The 27,482-nt window shown below is 49.0% G+C and overlaps 1 long non-coding RNA gene across 1 annotated transcript; it reads left to right on the forward strand.

Annotated features, from left to right (window-relative positions):
* The first annotated feature begins 609 nt into the window (after positions 1–609).
* On the forward strand, positions 610–27,249 carry LOC308581722. The gene is made up of 3 exons (XR_014005214.1): positions 610–763; positions 21,095–21,211; positions 26,976–27,249. It is a non-coding gene; the product is annotated as an uncharacterized lncRNA (long non-coding RNA).
* The last annotated feature ends 233 nt before the right edge of the window (positions 27,250–27,482 follow it).

A 27,482-nucleotide genomic window follows, 5' to 3' on the forward strand; every position in this document is an offset into this window, starting at 1 on the left:
AACAGTACAAACAAAACTCCCATGCCAACTGAAAGGTAGAAATTTTTCAACAGCGACTTAGTCTCAATGACTTAAGTTTTGCTCAGAATAGGCCTGTTGAAACTAATGGGCCTAAATTAGAAAGGCTTGTTAATTTCAGTGGGTCTACTCTTGAGGAAGACTTCGTTGACTACTATTACACACACACAAACCTAGAGCAGAACAAATATTAGATTTGGCGAAGAGCCTGCTATTTTGCAAAAAGAGGCACAGTTGGCATTTCAGCTGCATAGATTTCTCTTCCACGTGAATGACAGTATTTGTGTAAAGCACTCATACAGAACCTTAGGCAGCGCTGTGGATAAACAATAAACCAGAACTATTCCCTATGGGCGATTTGGAGTCATAGCTCATTAAATTCCTTGGCACAGCACAAGTTAGTCTTTTATTGTGCAAAGCACAGGTAACGTTTTGTTCCAAGCGCTGGTTCATGCGGCAAATACCGTTTATCCCAAGGTACCCGACTGAAAAGGCTTAGTTGAAATGGGAAGGCCTAATGATATGACTTTGATGTTGTTATTTAAAGCCTCAGCTTTATAGAGTTATTCTGCTACCATTAATTTCAGATATCGAATTTCTCATTGGATACCTCGTCATTCCTCTTACAAAGGAACGACCTAAATAGTACTTTAGTAATGTGAACCTCCCCGTTATTTATTTATTTCATAAAAGAACCACTTCATTGTAAATGAAACCTCCAAGGGGTTTACAAAAGATTAAACAGGTAAAAAGTTATGTTTTTATGTATCTTGGAAGCTGGGGCAACCCAGTCAGATGGGCAGGGTATAAATAATAAAATTATTATTATAAATAAGATAAAAGAGGAAAATTCACAACTACACTTCAAAACATATAAAAGTTAAAATAGTTGTTGCCAGCTGCCTGTCTCAGGAGACAATAACGGAATGTGCTTTTGGGGTGAAGTCAAACTCAAACTGTTGGGATGATGCAACACCTTCTGTGGCTGTGGAGACCCTTTCTAAGCACCTGGGTGGGCTTGTTTAAACAACAATGTTTTTAGCAGGCACCACAAAGAGTACAGTGAAGGTACCTGCTTGATCTCCATAGGCAGGGAGTTCCAAAGTTTAGGCACTGTACCACACTAAGCAATCAAGTTCTTACAAATGCCGAACAGGTATTACGTGGCACCTATAGAAGTGCCAATTCTGCCAATCGAAGCAGATGAGTGGGCACACGTGGGGCAAAATGTAGTTCCAAGTTGTATACAGTGGTACCTCAGGTTAAGTACTTAATTCGTTCCAGAGGTCCGTACTTAACCTGAAACTGTTCTTAACCTGAAGCACTACTTTAGCTAATGGGGCCTCCCGCTGCTGCCACACCGCCGGAGCACGATTTCTGTTCTCATCCTGAAGCAAAGTTCTTAACCTGAAGCACTATTTCTGGGTTAGCGGGGTCTGTAACCTGAAGCGTATGTAGTCTGAAGAGTATGTAACCCGAGGTACCACTGTACTAATAGCAACACTTAGAATCTGGCCTGATAGCAGATCAGCAACAGGTCTTATATGCCAACAAGGCCTCACTCCTGTCAGCAATTGTACTGCAGCATTATGCACTAACTGCAGCTTCCAGATAGAGTGTGAGGGAAGCGGTAATCCAGTCTTGAAGTAATCAGTGCGCAAGCTACTGTGGAAAGTCTTTCCAGGTCCAGGAATGGCCATAGCTGTCAAACCAATCACAGTTGGTAAAAGGTACTTCTAGCCTCTGAGGCTACCTGGGCCTCCAATGACGGAGCTGGATCCAGCACTTGCAAACCGCAAACTTGCTCCTTCAGGGGGAGTAAAACTCCATTAGGGTAGGCAACTGGCCAATTTTTCGAACACAGGAGCTACTCACTCACAGTGCCTTCCGCTTCAAGTTTCTGAATATTGTATTTTCTTATAGTCCACAGGTCTATGTTCTACTGTTGTACCTTCTCTTTCATTTCATACATTGTGCAGCTACAAGAATTAAAGGAAGGCACCTTAGATACATACAGTGGAAGATCAGAACCTCTGTACCAGAAAGGGGATCTGATGTCTAGCTTGTCAATTAGGGGTAGGATGAGATCCACTCATAACAGGCCCAAACATTTGCAGCTCTCGCATCTCTGGTTGTCTTCCATAAAGAGGCTTTTATGTATCTGGATTTCGTAACTGCAATTGCCTTCCTGGAGAGGAACCACCCTCAGGGAAGCTTTCCATTAAATGTGACTGTCAGAGCTGCTTGAAGATCCTAGCTCACAGAGGATCACGCTAGCCAACGATCATTAAGTAAAAGTCTTTATTGAATTACAGTTTCCATTCTCACGCTGCTGCGCGCAAACTCTACGTCTAGTAGCTAGATCGGCGAAGCTCCGTCTGAGTCTCCGCCCCGTGAGCACCAGCTTAATATCCTAGCCTTGCTCCACCTTTTCCGCCTGACTGTCCTCCTCTGGGTCCCTCTACCCCCCGGGGCCTCCTCCTTCCGGGATTCTTCTGACGCTGACCCGGACCCTCCTGCCTCCTTGCGCCGGGCTTTAGGACCTGGTTCCCTTTCGGGGCTGCTTACTGCGCCGCCTTCCTCTGCATTTGAACTTGGCGCGCGCGCCCAACCTTCCACCTTCCTCTTAACCGTTTCTTCGCTCCCCGATGGAGGTGTGGCCACTCCTGACTCATGCCCTCCCTCCTGTGGTGAGCTGCCAGCGCTTCCCCCCTGGCTCCCTTCCTCTTCCCTGCTTCCTGGCGGTGACGCTGGTCCCGATTTCCAGCTGCTCCCCCCTGAGTCCCTTCTGGCTCTATCTTCCTGGGGTGCCCCCCTTGCCCTGGCCACTGGTGCTCCTTTCTGGGAATCCTCTGATTCACTGGAAAGACTAGGAGATCTCGGGTCGTCGTCATCACTCATCTTTTCTTCTGCCTCCTCCCCTTCGCTCTCTGTTTCCTCCCTTGCCCGTGCCTCTGCTCCTAAACCCCTGACATCCATCCCCCCCTCGAAGCCCCCCATTCCCCCCTCCCCTCCTTCCGGTGCTGGAGCTGGGGGCTGCTGTTGCAAAGGGACGAACGTCGGATATCGGTCGCTTCCCGTGGCGGGCCTCCATCTGAAGTCTTCCGGTTCTTCCTCCCTGCTCTCGTCGACGACGGTCACCTCCGCTTCCATCTCTGTGCCGCCGTGCTCGAAACCAGGGTCGTCCCCGAAAATGTCCATGTCCGTCTCTCCCTCACTTCCTCCTGGCGGCGTTGCTCGTCCTGAGCATTCCAGCCACTTTCTGCGGAACTGCTCCTCTGGCCTATCGTCCCACCAATACGAGGGTTCCGAGGCGGATCCCGAGGGTGACCCCTCCGGGGAACGGACGTCTCGTGTCGGTTCCTCGTCCGAGTCGAACCCCCGGAAACGTGCTGGCCGAAAGCGTGGGCGTGAAAAGCCAGTCGTCGAAAAAGTCTGCTGGCATAGGTCTATGTGGGAAGAGGGCATGAAACTCGTCTTTGAGCAGAGGTTCGTCTAAGGCGTATCCCGGCACCCAGCTGTTCGCACTGGCCGGGGTGCCCTCCTTGGCGAGAAAGTATTCTACCCCCTCTTCCCCCCATCTGGAGTCCAAAATCTCCGTGACTTCGTTGATGCGCTCCTTCTGTGCCACTCCCGCGTGCCCTGTTCTGTCTCTGGCCGGACTCGGCGCCGTTCCGGGTTCCTGGAACCTGTGCGGTGCCTTGTAGGGAGTGAGCACCGATCTGTGGAATACTGGATGCATCCTGGAACCCTCCGGAAGTGCCAGTCTGAAAGCTACCGGGTTGACCTGCTCTTCGACTTGGTAGGGCCCCAGTTGCTTATGCCCTAGTTTCTTCTTGGCCAACGACCTGGCCGGCACTGCATGGGCTGCTAACCAAACCCAGTCTCCCACGTGGAGCTCTTCTCCAACCCTTCTGTGCTTGTCTGCTTGTACCTTGTATGCGTGCTTGGCCAGCTCCAGGTGGCGCCTCAGCTGATCGTGGACTTCCTGCAGCTCCGACGCGAACGCATCTGCTGTCTGCGGCTCCCCCTCCCCCATTCTTTCCAGTCCCGGGAAGGTTCTGGGGTGTCTCCCGTTGTTGGCGAAGAACGGCGTGACCCCCGTGGACACGTGCTTCGTGTTGTTGTAGGCGAATTCGGCAAGCGGCAGGTAATCCACCCACGTCGCAGGCTGTTGATTTGCATAACATCTCAGGTACTGCTGCATGATGGCATTGACCCGCTCCGCTTGCCCGTTGGTCTGCGGGTGTCTCGCCGACGCCAGGTTGATCTTGACGTTCAGGAAGCCCATCAGCTTCTGCCAGAAATTCGAGATGAACTGCCGCCCCCGGTCGGACAGAATAGACCGTGGCAGACCGTGAACCTTGAACACGTGGTCTATGAACAGTTTGGCGGTGTGCTCCGCCGTGGCCACCTTAGCACACGGAATGAAATGGGCCATCTTGGAAAACAGGTCCACCACCACCAGCACTGCCGTCTTGCCCCTTGAGCTGGGCAGATCCGTGACAAAGTCCAGGGCCACCCTTTCCCAAGGTTCGACCGGAGTTTGCAGCGGTTCCAACAGTCCGGCCGGCGGTTTGTGCACCGGTTTGGCCCTCTGGCAGGTGTCACACCTCGCCACGTAGTCTGCGACCTCCCCTCTCATTCCAGGCCACCAGAAATCCCTGGCTACTAATTCCACCGTCTTCTCCTTGCCAAAGTGCCCGGCCGTGGGCGCGTCGTGCAGCTGCTGCAGCACCTTGGCTCGAAGTTCGTCTCCCGGCACGTAGATGGCCCCTTTACGGATGAGCAATCCATCTCTTAGCTGGAAACCGTCGGCCGCTGCCTTGCCCCTTTGCACCTCTGCCATCTTTGCTCGTGCGAAGGAGTCCCCCTGCAACGCTCGTCGCACCGCCTCTAGGTCCACGGTCGCCGCGGCGCACGCCCACACTGTCGGTGCGAAGATGTGCATGGCGGCCGCTGGTGTTGCGTCCTCCAGATACTGTGGCTTACGGGAGAGAGCGTCTGCCATGATGTTGGTGTCCCCCGGGACATACTCTATTCGGAAGTCGAAGTTCGCAAAGAACTCAGCCCAACGTATCTGCCTCTGATTCAGGAACTGTGCCGTGCGCCAGTGCTCTAGATTCTTGTGGTCCGTGCAAACCTGCACCGTGTGCTTGGCGCCGATCAGAAAGTGCCTCCACGCCTTGAACGCTGCGTGAATGGCCAGCAACTCCCTGTCCCATATGGTGTAGTTCTGCTCGGACTTGCTGAGCTTCCTGGAGTAAAACGCTCCCGGTCGCCACACCCCCTGCGGGTCTTTCTGCAGCAGGACCGCCCCCACGGCTCTGTCCGAAGCGTCTGTCTCCACCCTCATCGGCTTGCTGGGGTTGACATGAAGCAGCTGCTCTTCCGACGCGAAGAGACGCTTGAGTGCCTGAAAGGACTGCTCCGCCTGCTCTGTCCAAATGAACTTCTTTTTCTTGGAGCTAAGCGTGTCAGTGATGGCCGCCGTCTGCATCGCGAAGCCCTTGATAAACTTGCGATAGAAGTTCGCAAAGCCGACAAACCGTTGGACCTCCTTCCGGTTGCGCGGGCTCTTCCAATCCAACACCGCTCGAACCTTGGCGCTGTCCATGGCGAGCCCCTTGTCAGACAGCTTGTAGCCCAGAAAATCCACCTCCGTCACGTCGAATTGGCACTTCTCCAGCTTGGCGTAGAGCCTATGTTGCTTTAGCCTGCTCAGCACTTCCTTGACGTGTTTGTCATGCTCCTGCTGCGACTCCGAAAAGATCAGGATGTCATCTAAGAAACAGACGCACGTCTTGTAGAGAAGTCCCGCCAACACGTGATGCATAAAAGCTTGAAAAACGTGGGAGCCATTTTGCAATCCAAAAGGCATAACTCTATATTCGTAGGTCCCCAGTGGCGTGAACATGGCTGTCTTCCACTCATCACCCTCCCGCATGCGAATGAGGTTGTACGCCCCCCGCAGGTCCAACTTGGTGAACACTCTGCCCTTCCGTACCTTTGCGAGGAGGTCGTCAATTCGGGGCATGGGGAAGTCCGATGGCCTAGTCACACTGTTCAAAATCCTGTAATCCACTACGAGTCTCTTTTGGGGCGTGTCCCGCTTCTTAACAAAGAATACGGGACTGCCCCCCACTGCCTTGGACTCCCGGATGAAGCCGCGCTGCAAATTATGATCAATGAACTCCTTGAGTTCTTGCAGTTCGTCCTCTGACATGGAATACAGTCTCCCTTTAGGCAGCGCCGCCCCCGGCAGCAGGTCAATTTTGCAGTCATATGGTCTGTGAGGGGGTAGCCTGTCTGCCTCCTTCTCGCAGAAAACTTCCAAAAATTCAGCGTACTTGTGGGGAATCGCTTGCAGCGTGCCGAGCAGCAGCTGTGACTCCTCTTCCTCTCCTTCCTGCCTGGGCACGATGCAGTGTTCACTGCTGCTGCGGCCCAGGGGGATCCGGAGGGGCGCAGAGTTCTTTTTAAAATGTTTTAAAATGTTCCTTTTCCTTTTCCTTTTATTTTTCTGTATTTGCGGGGACGGGGATGGGGGTGGGATGGATGTTTAGTTGGGAATTTGTTTGATTTTAATGGATTTGTAATTTTTATAGTTTTTGTTTTGTTGGGGTTTTTTATTGTTTTAAGGTCTTATTGTCTTATTGTATTGTTTTTGTTTTCTGGGGTTTTTTATTGTTTTAAGGTCTTATTTTTTTCTTAAGGGGAAGGGTCAGGGCTGCCGGGGAGTGGGTCCCAGCCAACAAAATGGCTGGGGCATGTTCCACAGAGGGGGATGCGCTGGGACAACCGATCTCAGTGATCACGGGTAGGAGGAGGAGTTACGCTAAGACCAGACCATGTCATTACAGAGGAGGCAGGTTTAGTCGTTGTCTGAGGACTATCCCTGCCTCCGGGTCTGGTCTTGTCCGGACGGATACTAGAATCAGCAAGGGATACCCACATAGCCTGAAGGTGCTGCTGTGCAATGCCAGGTCAATGATTCGTAAGACCACTGCCATCCATGACTTGATCATGGATGAAGGATTTGACCTGGCTTGTGTAACAGAGACTTGGTTGGATGAAGCAGATGGGCCTGTTCTTGCCGCTGCTTGTCCACCAGGTTTCTCTTACGCACAGCAACCCAGGCCTTGTGGGCGGGGAGGGGGGGTTGCAGTGATTTTTAGGGAGTCATTAGTTTGCACCAGGCGTCCTATTGGGAAGACCCAGTTTTCTGAGTGCATGTTCTGGAAGTTGGGCAATAGGGGCAGTACAGGATTCCTTTTGGTGTACCGACCTCCCCGCTGCACCAAGGATTCCCTGCCCGAGCTGCTTCAGGTCGTGGCGGATGTTCTCCTGGAGACACCTAGTTTGGTTGTCCTAGGGGATTTTAATATCCATGCCGACACGACCTTACAAGGGGCCGCTCGGGACTTCGTGGAAAGCATGGCCTCCATGGGGCTGTCCCTGAATAAGTTTGGCCCAACCCATAGCCGCGGACATGCCTTGGACCTGGTGTTTACCTCCATGGATGTTGGTGTTCTGACACTAAGTAAAAGCGAAACAAAAGAAGTGCCATGGTCAGACCACTTCCTGGTGCAACTTGACTTCTCCGCGACCCTTCCCCTCTGCAGGGAGGTGGGACCGATTCGGATGGTCCGCCCCCGCCACTTAATGGATCCAAATGGTTTCCAGAGAGTGGTAGGGGATGCTTTATCCCATGTTGATGGCCTTTCAGCTGATTCCCTGGTGGCCCGCTGGAATGTGGAGTTAACCAGGGCTATTGACTGTTTGGCTCCGAAGCGCCCTCTCCGATTGCATGGAGCCCGGACAGCCCCGTGGTTTTCCACGGATCTGAGGGCAATGAAACAATCGTTGAGACGGCTAGAGCGCCGGTGGCGGACGACCCATTCTGAAGCTGACCGGACACAGGTTAGAGCTCAGTGTCGAGCCTACCAAGTGGCGGTAGCGACGGCGAAGAAGGCTTTCTTCGCCGCCTCTATTGCATCTGCAGAAAACAGCAGCAGGAGACTTTTTCAGGTGGTCCGCAATTTAGCGGAACCACCTGCTACATCGGGGCCCAGTACGGGCCACATGATCTCCTGCAATGATTTTGCAAAGTTTTTTGCAGATAAAGTCGCTCAGATTCGGGAAGAGGTAGACGCCACCGTGGGAGCAGGGCCGGGGCGGGAGAGTGCTAGAGTTTTGTCTAGTCAAGTTGAGTGGGATCAATTCCAATCTGTTACCTCCGAGGATGTGGACAGGCTGCTTGGACGAGTGAAACCAACCACCTGTCTCCTTGATCCTTGCCCATCCTGGCTTATAAAAGCTAGCCGGGAAGGGCTGGGCGATGGGCTTCGTGGGGTGGTGAATGCTTCCCTCCGTGAGGGAGCCTTCCCAGACCCGCTGAAAGAGGCGGTTATTAAACCGCTTCTTAAAAAACCATCTTTAGATGCGGCCACGATGGCCAACTATCGCCCAGTCTCAAATCTTCCATTCTTGGGCAAGGTGATTGAGCGAGTGGTTGCTGAACAACTCCAGGCACGCCTGGAAGAAGCGGACCATTTGGATCCCTTCCAATCGGGATTCAGGCCTCATCACGGGACTGAAACTGCCTTGGTCGCACTGGTTGATGATCTCCGGCGGGCTAGGGACAAAGGTGAGAGCTGTTTCCTAGTTCTGCTGGATCTCTCAGCGGCGTTTGATACCATCGACCATAACATCCTTCTGGACCGTCTTGAGGGGCTGGGAGCTGGGGGCACTGTCATACAGTGGTTCCGCTCCTTCCTCCTGGGCCGTGTTCAGAAAGTGGTGGTGGGGGATGAGTGTTCAGACCCCTGGGCTCTCACTTGTGGGGTGCCTCAGGGTTCTGTCCTCTCCCCCATGCTTTTCAACATCTACATGCAGCCGCTGGGAGAGATCATCAGGGGGTTTGGGCTGGGTGTTCATCAGTATGCAGATGATACCCAGCTCTACCTTTCTTTCAAATCAGAACCAGTGAAGGCGGTGACAGTCCTGTGTCAGTGTCTGGAGGCGGTTGGAGGATGGATGGCGGCAAACAGATTGAGATTGAATCCTGACAAGACAGAAGTACTGTTTCTGGGGGACAGGAGGCGGGCAGGTGTGGGGGATTCCCTGGTCTTGAATGGGGTAACCGTGCCCCTGAAGGACCAGGTGCGCAGCCTGGGAGTCATTTTGGACTCACAGCTGTCCATGGAGGCACAGGTTAAATCCGTGTCCAGGGCAGCTGTGTATCAGCTCCATCTGGTACGTAGGCTGAGACCCTATCTGCCCGCGGACTGCCTCGCCAGAGTGGTGCATGCTCTGGTTATCTCCCGCTTGGACTACTGCAATGCGCTCTATGTGGGGCTACCTTTGAAGGTGACCCGGAAACTACAACTAATCCAGAATGCAGCAGCCAGACTGGTGACTGGGAGCGGCCGCCGAGACCATATAACACCGGTCTTGAAAGACTTACATTGGCTCCCAGTACGTTTCCGAGCACAATTCAAAGTGTTGGTGCTGACCTTTAAAGCCCTAAACGGCCTCGGTCCAGTATACCTGAAGGAGCGTCTCCACCTCCATCGTTCTACCCGGACACTGAGGTCCAGCACCGAGGGCCTTCTGGCGGTTCCCTCATTGCGAGAAGCCAAGTTACAGGGAACCAGGCAGAGGGCCTTCTCGGTAGTGGCGCCCTCCCTGTGGAATGCCCTCCCACCAGATGTCAAAGAGAACAACAACTACCAGACTTTTAGAAGACATCTGAAGGCAGCCCTGTTTAGGGAAGCTTTTAATGTTTGATGTACCATAGTATTTTAATATTCTTTTGGAAGCCGCCCAGAGTGGCTGGGGAAACCCAGCCAGATGGGCGGGGTATAAATAATAAATTATTATTATTATTATTATTACAAAAGGAAGAGCCGAAGATCAACTGCCTCTGGTACCAAGCCATCGTTGGGCTGTGCTTGTCCAGCCAACTCATGCCCAATACAACGGGCGTGTCAGATAGTTGAGTGACGTTGAAGCTGATGATTTCTTTGTGATTCCCAAGTCGCATCACCATTGGTGGCGTCTGCTTCACCACTTGCCCCCCGAGCAGCTCCCTGCCATCCACCGTGACAACCTGCAGGGGCAGTGTGGCCGGCAGCAACTGCACAGCGTGCCTGTCGACAAAGTCCTGCCCTATAAAGTCCGCATTGCTGCCTGAGTCAATGGTGATTGGCACGTCTATGGTGATTCCATTGGGCAGCTGGAGAGATGCTGTGAGCCTCACTACTGGTTTGGGCGGGAGGGGGTTCACGGGCTGTAAAATCTCTGGGGACTGCGTCACTAACACGTCTGGCTGGGCCCCAGTGCCTCTTCCTCCAGCCAGACCGCGTCGTTTCCCTGCTGTGGTCCTCCTTGCTGCGTTGCTGCAGTCACCATTGCTGAGGCTGCAGTGAGCTTGTGGGGCCTCTGGGGACACTCTTTTGCCATATGCCCTGGTTCCTCACAGACGTAACACTTCCTGTTCCCTCTAGGAGGCTTCGCTTTCACTGCTGCCGGTGCTAGGGCTCTGGTTGCTGACTGAGCCCTTGCACCTCCAACCTCCATAGGTTCGGCTCCTCCTCCTGGCGGAGGCGTGGATTGCGCCCGCGCTGCTTCTCTGGGAAGGAAGGAGGGGCCCCCGGCTGGTTCGCGCCCTCCACGCCCTTCGTCCTTGCTCCACGGACGTCCTTCCAGCCTCACCCCCACTGCCAGTGCCCTCTGAACGACCTCCTGGGTGGTTCGGGGTCTCTCCCCCCTCGCGATCTCATCTTTAATCGAGTTGTGCAGCCCCTCCCAAAAGAGGTCTCTTACAGGAGCCGAATCTCTGTCCCATTCCAGGGCACTGACCAAGGCGAAAAAGCGGGCATGATACTGCCTGACGCTGGCCCTCCCTTGTCTCAGCCCATGCACCTCCTTCCGTGCAAGATCCACGTCAATACTTGATAAAAAGCACCCATCCATCGCTTTAATAAAGGCATCCGCATTCTGGAGCGCCGGATCCTTATCTCTCCATAAATTGCGTAGCCATGCTTTCGCATCCCCATGCAGATGGGACATGATGAACCCCACTCTCTCTTGTTCATCTCTAAAGTCTTTATGCAGCAGTTGCAGTGCGCACAGTACGTCGGCTCTAAAGTTGGGATACTGTTGCAGGTTCCCATCGAAGTGAGAGACCAGCCCGCCTGTCCGTCTCGCCAACCCAATTCCCTCCTGCCGGGGTGTCTGCTTTGTCAGCACGTCTAACCTGACCTGGAGATCCCTGCAGGCGGCAGCTGCCTCCTCCTCTCTCTTCCTGGATGCGAGAACCTCGGCGTTCAGTTGTGCCACTGCTTTTCTGAGGTCCTCTATCTGCTGCTCAGCCGTCATGTCGTCTGCCGTTCGTGAGCTCGCTAGTAGGCACCTGTTTCTCTCCCCTCCTCGAGGCTGTAGATGCCCACAATGGAGAGACGGAGCTTACTGTCAGAGCTGCTTGAAGATCCTAGCTCACAGAGGATCACGCTAGCCAACGATCATTAAGTAAAAGTCTTTATTGAATTACAGTTTCCATTCTCACGCTGCTGCGCGCAAACTCTACGTCTAGTAGCTAGATCGGCGAAGCTCCGTCTGAGTCTCCGCCCCGTGAGCACCAGCTTAATATCCTAGCCTTGCTCCACCTTTTCCGCCTGACTGTCCTCCTCTGGGTCCCTCTACCCCCCGGGGCCTCCTCCTTCCGGGATTCTTCTGACGCTGACCCGGACCCTCCTGCCTCCTTGCGCCGGGCTTTAGGACCTGGTTCCCTTTCGGGGCTGCTTACTGCGCCGCCTTCCTCTGCATTTGAACTTGGCGCGCGCGCCCAACCTTCCACCTTCCTCTTAACCGTTTCTTCGCTCCCCGATGGAGGTGTGGCCACTCCTGACTCATGCCCTCCCTCCTGTGGTGAGCTGCCAGCGCTTCCCCCCTGGCTCCCTTCCTCTTCCCTGCTTCCTGGCGGTGACGCTGGTCCCGATTTCCAGCTGCTCCCCCCTGAGTCCCTTCTGGCTCTATCTTCCTGGGGTGCCCCCCTTGCCCTGGCCACTGGTGCTCCTTTCTGGGAATCCTCTGATTCACTGGAAAGACTAGGAGATCTCGGGTCGTCGTCATCACTCATCTTTTCTTCTGCCTCCTCCCCTTCGCTCTCTGTTTCCTCCCTTGCCCGTGCCTCTGCTCCTAAACCCCTGACAGTGACAGATAGTGGGGTTTGTAACTCCTGAACGACAGGGAATTTTAACAGGTCTTTTTAACAGCTCTGTCGCAGGGAGAGATTTGCCAGGTCTCTGCTCCCCCACCCCCTCTTACAGGCTTTGCTGCATAGCCAGAGTTCTATGTGCTCAAATAAGTGGGAAAGGACTTAGCTTCTTCCCCACACAACCATTCAGAAACAGTTTTGATTTGTAGCAGCCCTTCACAACCTGGTGTCCTCTGGAAGTTATATTGAAATGAAAAAGTTTGGGGACATGATATATAACGAAATGAAAAAACTTTAAATACACCTTCCCAAAGAAACCAGAGGCTTTTTTTTACTAGGGATAATAGGAGAGGAAGTGAGAAAAGAAGATTGCAAGTTATTTGTGTATGCAACGACTGCTGCTAGGATTCTTGTGGCCCCAAAGTGGAAAACCCAGGAGATTCCAACTTTAATGGAGTGGCAGACGAAATTATTTGAGTATGCAGAATTGGCGAAAATGACTTATCAAATTTGAGACCAAAAAGTGGAGTAAATTTGTTGTGTATATACGAAATAATTGTAGTAGTTTAAAACCTGTAGTAGGGCTAACATAAAACTTGTGATGTGGATAGGTGTAAATAAGAATCTGTAAGAGAGGATGTAAAATGGGAAAACCGAAGCAGGGAAGGAAGGAAGTCTGGGCGCGAAATTGCACAGAGTAAATAAGAAGAAGAGTTTGGATTTGATATCCCGCCTTTCACTCCTTTTAAGGAGTCTCAAAGCGGCTAACATTCTCCTTTCCCTTCCTCTCCGACAACAAATACTCTGTGAGGTGAGTGGGGCTGAGAGACTTCAAAGAAGTGTGACTGGCCCAAGGTCACCCAGCAGCTGCATGTGGAGGAGCGGAGACGCAAACCCGGTTCACCAGATTACGAGTCTTCCGCTCTTAAACCACTACACCACATTGCACCAATTGCAGTGGCTGCTAATTAGCTACTGGGCCAAGTTCAAGATGCACAAAGCCCTATAAAGATTGGGGCCAGGGTTCCGAAAAGATAATCAAATCCTTTACATGCCCATTGCACACTGCAGGAGAAGGCATAAGAAGAAACAAAATGCTGAACGTAAAAGTGTAAGTTTTATTTGTTATGTTTTTGAAAACCAAGAAAAAGCTTTTTTTAAAAAAAGGAAGTTATATTTTTTTATGATGTACATAAAGGTGTTTGTTTGTTTGTTTGTTTGTTTGTTTGTTAAAAGCACCTCTAAGTGGTGTACAATAAATGAGAACATGGCTATCAGTGGCTACTAGCCATGATGGCTCTGTCCTATGGCAACGGAGAGGCCAAAGTTGCCATGTGTGCCAAGAGAAACAAACATGGAGTCCAGCACGCTTCCCTTTGCGCAGCTCTGCTGTCTGTCCGTGCTGATCCAAAGATCCTTCCTGCCTCTCTCTCTTGCCGGTAGCAGAGATAAACACAGCGGTGAAGCAATTGCAGCATGTGGGTAATAAATTCAGAGCAGACACAAAGGCGTTTCTTATCTTGTTAGCCTTTAATCATGAAGTAAACCAGATCTTAAATCTGTCCCGGTGACAACGCACACATCTTGCGTCCTCTCTCCGCAAAAGCGAAACCAGACTGAACACTTAGCATCAAACCACTCCCTAAGTGTTTCTAACCACGCCTCAGGAAAGAGACGTCACCAGAACTCCTTAACCCTGTGAGTTCTGAAACTAATAACACCCCCTCTCGTCACGAATCCTGAGGGAAACTGTGAACCCCTATTTACAGACCTCTTTGAGTTCAACTCACCTCCCATTGCCTTTTGCCTCCCACTGTCATTTATCCCAGGCAGTTGTTGAATCCCTTCCACACTCCCAGAATCACACTGTGCGAAACCAACCCACGCACTGGTGACCTGAAACCTTTCCGGTGGAACCCCCTTTGTGGTCCGAGTTGACCGCCGGAGTACAACCTCGGGCGCTCCTCCTGACCCACTGGGGTCAGCAAATGTGTCTCCCAGCACAGAGGACTCCCCCTCTGACTTGCTGCGTCTTCGGGCCTCCTGCACTTGGCTAACAGGAGATGAAGGCTCACTTTTGGGTTCCCTCTTAACCTGTGGAGAAACCCACCCCTGTGCTTGACCATCATCCGCAACCTGGTCATCAGCAACAGGCTCCGCCTCTGCCTCTCCTTCCTCCCTTTCTTCCTCCCTTTCCTCCCCCTCAGAATCGGACAAGCATTCTGAGAGAAAATCAGAACCATACCTAGGCTGTGACCAACCACCCTGCTCAAAGAACTCAGCATGCTTGCTGACCAGCAGCTTGGTCTGATCACCCTCTGGGTATGCAAACTTCCACCCATTTGTTGCAGGATCATACCCACAGAAGATCATGTCCTGGAACCTAGGACCACCCTCCTTCCGTTGCGCTGTTGGTATTGGCACTGAAGCCTTGGAACCAAACGAACGGAAGAAATGCACCTGTGGCTTCCTCTTGTGCAACAGAGAATACGGTGTGTCACCTACAGTGTGATTGTAGGACCTGTTAAAAACAAAGCTGGCAAATTTCCAAGCTTCACTCCAAAAGCTCTGAGGCAGCCCAGAGTCACACAGCAAAACCCTGACAGCTTCAGCCAGTGCTTCACTCCTGTGCTCTGCCACGCCTCTCTCTTGAGGAGACTTTGCACCCGTCACCTGGTGACGAATTCCCTTTTCCTTGAAAAACTCCTTCAGAGCAGACCCAGTGAACTGTGACCCACGGTCGCTCCTGAACTCTTGCACCTTGGTGGAGAACCTTAGTTCCACCTCCGCAACCCAATCCTTGATCAGCTGCGCTGCTTCGCGTTGTGTCTTCAGAGAAAAAGACCAACCGTTCTGGCTATAGTCATCTGTCAGCGTCAGCACATACCTGGCCCCACCCAGACTCTCACACTTCATGGGTCCTGACAGATCTGTGTGAACAAACTCAAAAGGTTTTGTGGTTACCCTCTTTACCCCAGGAAACCTGCCCCTTTGAACCTTGCTGCATGCCCTGCACACTAGGGACCTCCCACATTCTCGGAGTTGGCATCCTTCAGTGCAGCTGGGCAGCTTCTGCACATCTTCCAAACTAGCATGAGACATTCTCTTGTGCCATACATGAACACATGAATTATGACTGGGAACACTAGCACACTGCGCCTGTGCTTTTCCAGCATTCCCCCCACCCTCCAGAGGAGTCTCCAGAACAAAGAGATTGTCCTTGCCCTCCACATTGACAAGCAGCTTCCCCCCTCTGGAAATGGAACAGGTGTTATTTTCAAAACAAATTTTGTACCCTTCTTTTACAAGAGCTGGTACAGATAACAGACAACAATGCATTCCCGGCACAACGTAGATCTCCAGCTGCGCCTGCAAAAAAGGAACATACACGTCAACAATGTCAGAAACTTGCTTTTGGGAACCGTTTGCAAACTGCACAATTTTCCCATCCAAAACAGCCCTGCAGTCCCGCAGCCCCCCAGCAGGTGTCTCTCCAATCAGGTGATGACTCGCTCCACTGTCGATTATAAACTTCACAGCTGGGTCCCTGCTGGCATTGTTCTGTAACGTTGCCATGCCAACAAACGTCCCGCTGCCGCCCCTGTCCTTGGCAGCCTCTGAAACCGCAACATCTTCCGTTGCTCCGAAGACTGGACTTATCTCAGAGTTCCCAGACAACTCTGCAGGCCTTGTTTCCCTCTGCAGCAGATGTCTGACCTTGAAGCCTTTAGCTCTGTCCTGTTTCCCAGGCTTCGACTTACGACGCAAACAACTCTTGGCAGCCTTTGGAAAAAGAGGCTTTTCTGTGCTTTTACTGCTCACCGCCCCCCCCCACTGCTCCCAGGGCTCCCAGGACGCTTTCCTGCACCCCCAGTGGTGGGTAAAGGGCCCCCAGCAGCTTGCCTCTCTCCAAGCTCCTCACGCAGACACGTTGCATCACCTGCGCAGCTTTTAGACTCTGCAAAACTGGCAGCAACAGCAGCAGTCGCAATAGTCCCTTCGTCCCCCTCAGGGGTCCCACAGCCTTTCCCAGCTGTGCACCGGCTTCCACGAAGGTGGTCAGTGCCATCTTGCCTCCCCTGTTCCGATGCAGCCATCTCCCGGCCCTTGCTTCCGCCCCCAGCGTTGCACACTTCCTGGAGAGCTAGCCAAGCGACCGCAGGTTTCCTTGCATCCAGAACTATAGGCCTTAAATCAGCACTTACATTCTCAGCCAGAAAAGTAAGCACACGCTCCTCAGCTTCACGTTGGCTTGCAACCACAACCACCTCAGGTGACGAAGACATCGGTTGGACCAATTCCCAGAGCTTGGCTCCGACTAGGGACAACTCTGCTAAATAACTCCACTCCAACCACGTTTGAGTGGTTAGCTTCGCACATGGTAGCTTAAGCTCAAAGCCATGTTCCTGGGACTGAGCCATCTCCTTCTCCCCCGGGGTAAGCTTACTCACGACAGCATCAGCTTCCTCCGGCCTCTGGCAGATCGGCTTCTCCTCCCAGCGAGCTCCTTCCAGCCTCAAAGACAGCTCCGGCTGGCCCCAGCAACTTTCCTGCTGGCATCCCCCACATGTGGGACGTTCCTGCAATGCTTCAAAGCGTTGGCAAGCACCCATAACCTATGGCAGTGTTTCCCAACCTTTTTTGGGCAAAGGCACACTTGTTTCATGAAAAAAATCTCGAGGCACACCACCATTACAGCCCCGTGACGTCAGCGTGCAGTGTCACGCCAGGAGGGACATGAATTGCTAGCAAATTACATAATCACCTCCTTGAGGGCTGGCTCATCTTCTCCGAAGGCAGAACCCCATTAATTAACAGCACAGACTCACACCATAGCCAAGACGAGGGGGGGAAACCTCAGTCATGCACAGTCATGCACATGTGGGGGCTAAATGAGGACGAAGACCGGGCAGAGAGCAGGGTTCAAATCACCCCACCTGGCCAGGACAATCCCTGGGTGCTCCCTTGGGCCACTCGCCTGACCCACCTCGCAGGGCTGTTGTTGCGAGGATAACACGGGGAGAACCACGCGCGCCCCCGGGAGCTCCTTGGAGGAGAAAGCGGGCGATGAATGCAATGCACAAAATATATGAGAGGCGACCAGGTTTTGCAGGTGAGGGGCCCCTGCCAGCCTCCGCTTCCAACACCCGGCGCAACGACGCCGAAGTTCCCCCCCCCGGGCTCAGCTCGGGGAGCAGCGCTCCTCCCCCCCGGCTCCCCTTCGCCCTCCCGGCTCTCTCTGCCGCCCACTGGGGACCCCCCTCACCTGCCAAGTCCGGAGCGCCGGTGGAAGTTGCATGCATGCATGCAGGGCGCCGCGTTGCCATTGCATTGCACTGCACTCCATGCAACGCCTGCACGCAAGCATTGCCTTGCACGCCCGCCAAGGGGTCTCCCCGCGGTCCGATGCGTCCCCTCCGGCGCGGATGCAGCATTGCAAAAATAAAACCCCCCCGACGCAGCCCTACCTGGGGGGCAGCCTCCGCCGCTCCGCCTCCGCAGGGATCCCCGGGCTCCATCCTGCCGCCCGATCTCCGCGGGGGCGCAGGCCGGCTGCGCGGGGTCTGCGCGGAAGAGCCCCTGCCCGCGCGGCCACCGCCGCTGCGCTCATTCCATGGCCGGGAGAAGAGCGCTTCAAACAAAACGCCCGGCCCGCCAGGCCACGCTGGGAAACGTAGTTCGCGCACCCCGCGCGGGTGCGGAGCCCAAGGGCGAGGGGACTACGGATCCCGGCAGCCCCCGCACCGGGGACGGAGGGGGAGAGGCCGGGTGCAGGGATGGAGGGACGGGTGGGCGAGCGAGTGAGTGAGTGGCAGCTGCCAAGCCTTGGCCGAGAGCCAGGAAGGGCCTCCCCGGAGGAGGAGGAGGAGGGAGGCGCAGAGCGGGAGGGAGGGAGGGAACCCCAGGGGTCATCTAGTGACGGCGCCCCAATCGAAAATTTGACTTAAAAAAAAAAATCTTTTGAATTTTTTAATTTTTCCCGCGGCACACCAGGCAACATCTCGCGGCACACTAGTGTGCCGCGGAACAGTGGTTGGGAAACACTGACCTATGGCAACGGAGAGGCCAAAGTTGCCATGTGTGCCAAGAGAAACAAACATGGAGTCCAGCACGCTTCCCTTTGCGCAGCTCTGCTGTCTGTCCATGCTGATCCAAAGATCCTTCCTGCCTCTCTCTCTTGCCGGTAGCAGAGATAAACACAGCGGTGAAGCAATTGCAGCATGTGGGTAATAAATTCAGAGCAGACACAAAGGCGTTTCTTATCTTGTTAGCCTTTAATCATGAAGTAAACCAGATCTTAAATCTGTCCCGGTGACAACGCACACATCTTGCGTCCTCTCTCCGCAAAAGCGAAACCAGACTGAACACTTAGCGTCAAACCACTCCCTAAGTGTTTCTAACCACGCCTCAGGAAAGAGACGTCACCAGAACTCCTTAACCCTGTGAGTTCTGAAACCAATAACATGTCCTACCTCCACTGTTGGAGGCAGTTTGCCTCTGAATAGGAGTTGCAAGCCAGGAGAGTGCTGCTGCACTCAGGTTCTGCTTGCAGGCTTCTCGCAGGCATTGGCTGCCCACTGTGAGTATAGCATGTTGGGCAATTTTTTTTTTTAAAAAAAAATATTTTTATTGCTTTTTTCCAGATACAAATATAAAGTCAGATAACAAAAGAAGAAAGAAAAAAAGAAGAATAAAAGAGATCCAACTTTCCAATACATTTTTTCATAACCAACTGGACTTCCCCACGTCTCCCTCACCCTGCTTTCTTTACAATAAAAATATCAGCAAATTAATACCTTGTTTCATGTGTTATTAGTACTTTCAAATAATTCTCTTTTGGGTTCAAAATACTTATTATCAATTTGCTTTTGCCCTAAAATAAGTACAGTGTTATTTTAAACTTTAATCCTTTCATAGTTATATCTTAATTTCCAATATACCAAATCTTATTGCTGGAGCTAGATTTTCCAAATCATGCAAATTCTTAACATTCATATAACTTATAATGTTTTTGTAGATAATCCTTAAATTTTTTCCAGTCCTCCTCCATTGTCTCTTCTCCCAAATCTCGGATTCTGCCAGTCATTTCGGCCAATTCCATATAATCCATCAATTGCGTATGCCATTCTTCCAGTGTGGGCAAATCTTGTGTCTTCCAGTGCTTTGCGATAAGTATTCTTGCTGCTGTTGTTGCATACATAAAAAACGTTCTATCCTTCTTTAACACTTTCTGGCCGACGATGCCCAGAAGGAAGGCCTCTGGTTTCTTGGGAAAGGTATACTTAAATACCTTTTTTAATTCATTGTAGATCATTTCCCAGAAGGCCTTCACTTTTGGACAGGTCCACCAGAGGTGAAAGAATGTCCCTTCAGCCTCCTTGCATTTCCAACATTTATTATCAGACAAATGGTATATTTTAGCGAGCTTGACTGGGGTCATGTACCACCTGTATATCATTTTCATAATATTTTCTTTCAAGGCACTACATGCCGTGAATTTCATACCGGTGGTCCATAACCTTTCCCAGTCTTCAAACATAATGTTGTACCCAATGTCTTGAGCCCATTTTATCATGGCTGATTTGACTGTCTCATCCTGAGTGTTCCATTTAAGCAGCAAGTTATACATTCTCGAAAGTACCTTAGTCTTTGGTTCTAACAGTTCTGTCTCTAGTTTCGATTTTTCCACCTGGAATCTTGTTTTTTTTGTCCAACTTAAAAACCTCTTGAATTTGAGCATAATGAAACCAGTCTTGCACCTTATGCTTTAATTTTTCATAGCTCTGTAACCTCCAATTGTCACCAGTTTTTTCTATTATTTCCCCATATTTCAGCCAGCCAGCCTCCATATTGGGTTTTTTTGGGGCCTTGGCCTCCACTGGTGATAACCACCTCGAGGTCTTACCTTCTAGTAAGTCTTTGTATTTTGTCCAGACCATAAATATTGCTTTTCTGACAATATGGTTTTTGAACATTTTATGAGTCTTTACCTTGTCGTACCACAAATATGCATGCCATCCTAAAGAGTTATTAAACCCTTCCAGATCCAGGACATCAGTGTTCTCTAAAAGTAACCAATCTTTCATCCAGCAGAAGGCTGCAGCTTCGTAATATAACCTTAAGTCTGGCAGGGCAAATCCCCCTCTTTCTTTTGCATCAGTTAGTATTTTAAATTTTATTCGGGGCTTTTTGCCCTGCCAAACAAACTTCGAAATATCCTTCTGCCATTTGCCAAAACATTCCACTCTGTCCACAATCTGTAGGGTTTGAAACAAAAACAACATCTTTGGCAATACATTCATTTTTACCGCTGCAATTCTACCCAACAAGGAAAGTTTCAATCTTGACCAAGTTTCTAAATCCTTTTTAACTTCTAGCCAACATTTTTCATAGTTGTCCTTAAATAAATTCAAATTTTTGGAAGACAAATTGACCCCCAGGTATATAGCATGTTGGTCTAGATGGGACATTGGCCTGATTCAGTAGTCTCTTCTTATGCTCTTATGTTCTTATGAAATGCAATGAGATAATGGCCCTGTTGAGTGAGGCTGATGGGAATGTTAGTCCAAAACACTTGGAGGCCACCAGTTTGGGAAGTCTGAGCTAAAGAATTCTGTTATCATCTTGCACTGGGTTCAACTCAAGGAAGAGCTTCATTCCAACACTATAATTCTGATCTATTTTCTGTCTTAGAATCTCTCCTGATCTAAATCAAGCAGTGTATTCTAATCTGAATCTCCACTGTCATATGATGAAAACTAAATGAAAATTATGAATTCCAATAGCAGCGACCATCATTTTTATCAAATATAGCTCTTCTTTTTGAAAAAAGAGAAATCTTTCTAATTCCAGGCAAACATCTGATTTCTAACACAAAGAGAGACTTAACTTACACAGCAAAGCTTCACAGCCATCAGAAAAGTAATTAGCGAGATGTATCATGCAGGCAACCTGGAGAATACTCACAAAGTACATCATACACTTTGCTGACTTTTAATGGTTGGGGTTAAAAGTCCATTTCTAAAGTTGGCATTTTGTTTCTTAATTGGGGCATTGTGTCTTGTTGATTTACCCCACCCCATCGTGCTGAATTCTTAATGCGCCAAGCCCTTGGGTTGGTATAGGTTACCATCTGAAATAAAGAAAACAAATTGAGGAAGACAGATGGTTTGTACTTCATGAAATCCCAATGAAAGTATTAGTTTCACATGACATTGTTTCTAATCTCTTCTCTCGGGGCAGAAATGGCTTTCATAGTTTGCTTCCATTTCATATATAAAATTAGTCATCCCTTGGGTTTTTGTGCCTCTTTCTTTCTGAACACTGCACTGTAATATAAAACAGCAAATGGTGTACTGTCTTGTCAATATTTAAAAGAATGCAAGATATTCTGACACTAATATGCTTCACAGAGAACCAACTCATTCATTACAATTTCCCTTCTAGCTCTTTTAGTCTTTGTTAGAATTGGCTTTCTCCATGTTGGCAACCGAATAACATTCTGTCTTCCCTTAATCACTCACAAAATGTCACTTTGGCCATTTCCCAACAGAAGTCAGATTGTTCTTTATGGATTTCCTTAACAGGTTGGGGGGAAAAATCCATTCATCTCCTAATCACAAGGAAAGAAAGTGAATTACCAAGGATAAAATAAACACCCAATAGATCTAGCTTCTTGGGAAATAGCTAAAGAAAGAACAATTGATGCAGAGCTCTTTAAAAAGGAAGCCGGTATTCACTGATCAGAAGCCAAATGTCTCAGGGTTTGTAACCTCAAATGTTAGGTCTGGTGAATAAAAAAAAGGGTGGTGGGAAGAATAAAAACATCAACAACAGTCAACCCACAAATAGGATTTGCACTGTAGAACAAAAACAAAAAGAGAGATTACTCAATTTCTCCAGAGAGGATACAATTCCAACATGAGAAAGAACTAAGCAGCTTAGAGCTGTAGGAAAGAAAGAAACAAAACTCTCTGTATTCCAGTGCCAGTCTGAAACAACTGGTACTGATGCAGGAAATGTTCAATTAACATGTCTTCCAACCACAGTAGAGCTGGCTTGCATGCTTCAAACTTTGACCTAGTATGAGGGTAACGGGTCTGTAAAAGGGGAACACACACCCGGCATAGTGGCCAATTGACCAGGATACAGCTGAAACTCACAGCAGAATGAATTGGGAATGAGGTTGTGCAGGGGCATAGCTGTCAACTTTTCCCTTTTTTAAAGGGAAATTCCCTTATTCTGAATAGGATTCCTCACAGGAAAAGGGAAAAGTTGACAGCTATGTGCAGGGGTAGCCAGTTCCCATCAGCTCCACCCCGATGGTCAGAGGAATTATAGTCCATCAGCAGCTATATGACACCAGATTGGCTACCCTTGAGGTAGTGAGTCCCGAGGCAACATGATAGAATGTACCACTGTAGCAGGATGGGTGGATTTACTATTTGTAATATTCTGCTATAGAAAAACATCATTGAACTAGGAAGCTAGTACTGAATAGCTGGACTAGAAGCCCGAGGGACTGAGAATAAACCACTACATTAAGGATTGTTCATAGTTTGTTCCTGAATGTCCCAGGGCTTTGAAGATTAAGGATGAGGGCTTCTTTCCAATGCCCTTCAGTTTGAAGGTGATAGTGGGGGACCCCTTCCCTCTTCCCAAGAGTACAGTGGTACCTTGGGTTACAAACACCTCAGGTTACAAACACTTCGGGTTACAAACTTCACTAACCCGGAAGTAGTACCTTGGGTAAGAACTTTGCACCAGGATGAGAACAGAAACCACGTGCCGGTGGCGCAGCGGCAACAGGAGGCCCCATTAGTGAAAGTGCGCCTCAGGTTAAGAACAGTTTCAGGTTAAGAACGGATCTGCAGAACGAATTAAGTTCTTAACCCGAGGTACCGCTGTAATGCCTTTTGTAGCAAGAAAATCCTCACAAGAAGAAATAATACAATGTGTATACATTTCTGCAGGTTATACATTGACTTCATAAATATAAATGTGTTTATTGGTAAGATTTTGTTGTTGCTATACAGTGGTACCTCTAGTTATGAACTTTATTCATTCTGGAGGTCTGTTCTTAACCTGAAACTGTTCTTAACTAGAGGCACGCTTTTGCTAATGGGGCCTCTTGCTGCTGCTGCGCCGCCAGCACACGATTTCCGTTCTTATCCTGGGGCAAAGTTCTCAACTCGAGGTAACTCTTTCAGGTTTGCAGAGTTTGTAACCTGAAGTGTTTGTAACCTGAGGCATTTGTAACTTGCGGTACCACCGTACTATTCAGAAATGGTGTCCTGCACCAGCACCCAGAGTTGCTAAAGTCTTTCATTTCATCTCATTCTCCTGCATGAGTAGATCAGATTTCAGTTGCAAACCAGGAAGTGTCTCTGGTTCAAATGTTTCTTGCGTGAATTTAATGGCTGGTTATAGGCACCCCACATGCATCTAAGATTAGGGGAAATGGCATTTGTCTAGGGGAAGGATTGGTGATTACTTGCAAAAACGTTTACTGGTTGGTAGATGGCATGTTGGCATAAATAACCATGCAGCTACCAGAAACATTACCATTTTCTGGAGACACACAGGAAGCTATTTTATGATGAAACAGGTCCCTGGTCCCTCTAGTTCAATAATTCCAAAGTGCTTATACTACCATAATTGTTGCCTCATGTCCTTCAACTTGGAATGCTAAACGAGGTCCTCTCTTGTTTCAGTACTGCAATGCTCTGTTGTGTGTCAATGGATTTTTATAAAAAAACATGCCACCAAAAATAGTGTCCAGTCTTATTACTGGTGAGGACTGAATCCAAAAGGTTCTTCAAAGTTCACATTTGTTAAGGGAACAAAAAGACTCACAGGAATATGGTTTTAAATCCAGGCTCAATGTGTGATAGAGGGCCCCCCTCCGTGTTAGAGACACACTTTCTAATGCATGACAGAAGTAATGCAGGGCCCCCCATACTGTTTCACTGTGTAATAAATTTATCTGTATCTGTTTATTTCCCATATAGTAGTCTTTCCTCACCCAGACAGGGTTAAAAATTCATCATTGCCATGTTTGCTCATTCATGCTAAGCCATGAAAGTTTCTGCTGCCTTGGTAATACTGTATAAGTTTTCTTCTAGCCTTCTTTTATTTTATTTCATATTTAATTTAGGAAAAAAGAGAGACCAGCTTTCATAGATGAATGTGAAATGTATATCGATAGATCCACATACATTTAATATCTCCAGTTATTAGATTCTTTGCTTTATGTGGTATTGTCTCGGAATCCATAGTAGGGATTCTGCAGCTTTCCTCCATTTCCTGTGTTCCTTCTTCCTGGCTTTGGTTTCCTGTGAGTTTTCATGCAATATAAATAGAAAGAGCTGTAAAGTGCTGCTGTAAAGTACATGATTGATATTTCTCATATTACTTTTGCATTTTTCACTTTTATTTGCTGAAGCTCTTGTCATTTCCTGCACTGCATCATTTCCCCTGAACATTAAGCAAATGCCCCTTCCCTTGATCAAACAGTTTCCAGAGCCAGTGAATATGAAGGGGGAGCTTAAGGTCAACCACAAGCTACATGCCATTACCACCATTTTCCTTTGGGGCTGTCAGTTATATGAGGGGGTGCTAACTCCTGTCCATCAGAATCCATCAGTTTTCCACGAGGCAGTTTTCAGTGACTCTCCTCTTAGAATGCTCCCCCTAAATCCACTCCGCAAAGATGCCCCCCAACTTCATGACAATGCCACACGATGATGTGGCATCCCCCTAAAAAGTCTGTTGGGTGAGATGGTGCCCAAGAGCAGCTGAGACTCCCAGGAACATGATCTCTGCCAGCTGGGACCATGAAAAAGGCAGTAGCCATAAAAGGCAGTGACAGGCTGCGATTTTATGAAATCTGCCCCCGCCAACATCCACCACTGAGTTTCTGAACTTTTGGCTCAGCTTTGGCTGATGAGCCTTTTCTGATTTGAAATGCTGACTGCTACAAGCAAGCATTTGCCAAATAATTTTAAGAAAACTATTGCTAATGTTGCAAGAAGTTTTGTGAGGTGAATTATTGGAACTATTGCAAAAATAGATAAAGGGGAGGATGGTTAGTTAAGATAATTTAAGGCAATATGAATTTAAGAAATGCATAAGAAGTGATAAGAATGGTGGATCATCAGAGGTGCTGATGGAAGTCCCCAAAAAAAAGATTGTATAAGTTGTGAAGTTTTGTGGTACGTATTATAATTTATATGTCAAAATTAATAAAAATTATTATAAAAAAGGAAGGTACGAAGCCAGTGTTGATAGTTATGGGTATCATACTTTTTTCCATTTTGGAAACATTTTGATTTATTGAATTTGGCCATGTTTCAGCTTGCAAGCACCTTTAAATGTACATTCTCTCATTTGAATGCAGCTTCTCTCACACAGAGCTGGCATACACCAGATGCCCAAAGCTAGGAAGAGCCACCCATTCAAATAATTGTTGCTGGCCTGTTCAGTTACCTGAATTGTGAAAACTTGCAACAAGTATCACTTCAATTCAATTTGGCACAACACTAAGCATTCCCAATAGAACATCCACTCCAGTTTTGAAATGAAGCTGCTCCCCCCACCCCAAATTACAGCGAATATACACAATCTAGTATACATTAACCACAATATCATATTGAATCAGCACCAAATGGAACTGAATTGTATTCAGTTGGGAAGGGCTGTTGCTCATCTGCTCTGTATATAGAAGGTCCTAGGCTCAACCTCTGGCTTCACCAGGTGGAGCTGGAAAAGTCCCCTCTCTGAAAAATGGAGAGCTGCTGTCAGTCAGTGTTGACAATATTGAGCTTAATGGACTAGTAGTCTAACTTGGGATAAGGCTCATATGACCTTCTGCTAACTGAAGGCATCCACCAGCATGTTGGGGAGGTAGATAATTTTTGGGTGAATCATCCTCCTGCTGCATCCCTCTCCCCATATGTGCTGAGGGTTTCCCAGCCATCTGCTGCAGTTTTTGGGTAGTGACTGGGAGTGGCTGCCGAGACCGCGTAACACCCGGTCCTCTTCATTGGCTCCCAATACATTTCTGAGCACAATTCAAAGTGTTGGTGCTGACCTTTAAAGCCCTAAATGGCCTTGGCCCAGTATACCTGAAGGAGTGTCTCCACCCCCATCGTTCAGTCCGGACACTGAGGTCCAGCTCTGAGGGCCTTCTGGCGGTTCCCTCACCGCAAGAAGTGAGGTTACAGGGAACCAGGCAGAGGACCTTATCGGTAGTGGCGCCGGCCCTGTGGAACGCCCTCCCATCAGATGTCAAAGAAATAAACAACTATCTGACTTTTAGAAGACATCTGAAGGCAGCCCTGTTTAGGGAAGTTTTAAATGACTGAGTTTTAATGTATTTTAAATCTTTTGTTGGAAGGCGCCCAGAGTGGCTGGGGAAACTGAGCCAGATGGGCGGGGGTATAAATAACAAATTATTATTATTATTATTATTATTATTATTATTATTATTATTATTATTAGTGGTAGTTGCAGGTATGAGGGAGACTCACCAAAAATTAACCCCCTCTTCATTCTACGGACACATGTCTTCTGCCACTGGAGGAACACCAATTAGATATCACTTATCATTATGATAGCAAAAGATAAATAAATCATTGGTGCAAAAATGAAAGGCAACATTTGTCAGGTGTGAGAGAGAGAGAATAGGTGTATTTGTGCTAGTATGTAATATTTGTCCTTTCTTGTCTTCAAGAGCAGTCCACGAAGTGCAGTTTCTCATCATAGAGTTGCTCTTGTTATGCATGCACTAAAAAGTAACAGTCTTGTGACATCTTAGAGACTAACAAACTGATCGTCACATGAAAGTTCATAAACAAGAGACTACTTCATCCTAAGAAGCAAGAGCTGCCTTCATCAGATACGAGGAGGAAGGAGCCTACTTCATGAGGTGTTTTGTATGCAGTGCAGTCACGGTCGAGCTAAAATAAATTAACATTATGATACAGAGTATTGTTGTTTCCTCTGGAGATAGACAAAGATAAAGAATCTCTAGGATTATGCCAGATGCAGATCATATTGTACTTGATCAACATCACAGAGATCTACTTGCTATTCACCATCAGTGGAACAAATAAATGCCTTCTGGTTCAAATGAGTGGTTCAGATGGAAGTATATTTCATTTTTAATTTTTTTTACAGGCATGACAACTTTGGCATTAATAATACATAGCGCCGAGCCACAGGAATAACTAGGAGACTA

The sequence above is a fragment of the Podarcis bocagei genome (genome assembly GCF_964188305.1).
Source record: "Podarcis bocagei genome assembly, chromosome: 2".
In the NCBI taxonomy this organism is placed as follows: domain Eukaryota; kingdom Metazoa; phylum Chordata; class Lepidosauria; order Squamata; family Lacertidae; genus Podarcis; species Podarcis bocagei.